General features: G+C 49.1%; 1 pseudogene; it reads left to right on the plus strand.

Annotated features, from left to right (window-relative positions):
* The first annotated feature begins 3 nt into the window (after positions 1 to 3).
* LOC125481938 lies at positions 4 to 1,692 on the plus strand (annotated as a pseudogene).
* Positions 1,693 to 1,940: the final 248 nt, after the last annotated feature.

The following is a 1,940-nucleotide window of genomic DNA, read 5'->3' on the forward strand; positions in this document are numbered from 1 at the left end:
CGCAAAGTGCTCCGTGATAACATCCAGGGCATCACGAAACCAGCCATTCAGCGCCTGGCTCGCCGTGGTGGGGTCAAGCGCATCTCGGGCTTGATCTACGAGGAGACCCGCGGGGTACTGAAGGTTTTCCTTGAGAATGTGATCAGGGATGCTGTCACTTACACGGAGCACGCCAAGCGCAAGACCGTCACTGCCATGGATGTGGTGTACGCTCTGAAACGCCAGGGCCGCACTCTATGGGTTCGGCGGCTCAGCAAATCGACCCTTTTCCAGCGAATCCAAAGGCTCTTTTCAGAGCCACCCAAACCCTCCAAGTGAGAGCGGAGACCTGAGCACAGGAAAGGCAGCACATAGAGAGGATGTAGTGTACCGCAGCTGGTTATTCCATATCTCGAATTGTAATTCTGCCCTGATGCGAAATGTCACAGATTGCAGTATTTCTATTTCATTCCTTCCAGGAATGACATTCAGTTCAGTTTTCATTCAGGGAAGCCTGCAGATGTTTTAATGGCCTGTTGTTACACTCTGTCTGTTACAGTTTTCGGACTAATTCTAACTGGGTGAAAGAAAAATGAGCCGATAAATTGAGATTGTGTAACTTTTTTAGCGTACACTGTTAGCTTTGAAGATGCTTAAATCGGCGGTGTTATTTAGATTCATTAACGGAGGTGACACGGCCGGTTGATTAGTTTGAGATAACAAGGCGTGGAGCTGGATGAACACAGCAGGCCAAGCAGCATCAGAGGAGCAGGAAGGCTGACGTATCGGGCCTCGACCCTTCTTCAGAAGTCTGGGCTGTTAAAACCCCGCGTTTTCCTCCTACCTGTTACGGGCAGATCAGGCAATGATCCCGCGTCCTGTCCGCGTTAACTGCAAGTTAGGTTTAAAAAGAAATCCCACAAAGTACAGATTCTATCGTCGTTGGACTTTATTTTGCATTTAAATATTTAACTTAATTTCAGGATTGCGAGGGTAAAATCGGCGGACTTTTTGAAATTGACAACTTGTCATTTCAAGTTAACCAATCAGACTCCAACAATTATTTTATTGCCCTTTCCGTACCTTCCGCAGCTGTTTCTCAGTAGGTTGAGGGACGGACTGTATCCAATCGCAGCTCTAAGGCGGGCTCTTCAATTCCCTTAAATAGGCAGCACCGCGGCAGGCTCAGCATTGATAGCAGCGGCGTGTAAGTGTGTTGTAGGGAATTGAAGAGAATAGCCAGAACCAAACAGACAGCGCGTAAATCCACCGGAGGAAAAGCTCCCAGCAAGCAGCTGGCAACCAAAGCGGCCCGCAAGAGCGCTCCGGCCACGGGCGGAGTGAAGAAGTCTCATCGCTACAGGCCCGGCACGGTGGCTTTGCGGGAGATCCGCCGCTACCAGAAATCGACCGAGCTGCTGATCCGCAAACTGCCCTTCCAGCGCCTGGTGCGGGAGTTCGCTCAGGACTTCAAGACCGACCTGCGGTTCCAGAGCTTGGCCGTGTAGGAGGCCAGCGAGGCTTACCTGGTGGGTCTGTTTGAGGACACCAACTTGTGTGTTATCCATGCCAAGCGAGTCACCATCATGCCGAATGATATCCAGCTGGCCCGCCGGATCCGCGGGGAGCGCGCTTAAACGGAGCGTACCTGGCCCTGCACGTTAACCCCGAGGAACCCAACGGCTCGTTTTAGAGCCAGTAAACTATCCAAAAAGAGCCAAACTGATGCATGATGTGCGTTTCGTTGTTATATAGCCATTTGTTATTATTATTGCACCGGGCTAATTCAGCTGTAATTGCAAGAACTGCATCTGGCTGAAAAAAACACAAGTGCGTAGGACTGATACATTTGTGTGATTTAAATTAAAACTCAAGCGTATTTTAGTTATACATTGAGGTTTAAATTAGTCACAAAATAATTGAAGTACGGTATCCCTGTATACAAATTAGAAATTCACGAC

Source organism: Rhincodon typus, unplaced genomic scaffold (genome assembly GCF_021869965.1).
Source record: "Rhincodon typus isolate 14 unplaced genomic scaffold, sRhiTyp1.1 hic_rhity00004391, whole genome shotgun sequence".
NCBI classification, from domain to species: domain Eukaryota; kingdom Metazoa; phylum Chordata; class Chondrichthyes; order Orectolobiformes; family Rhincodontidae; genus Rhincodon; species Rhincodon typus.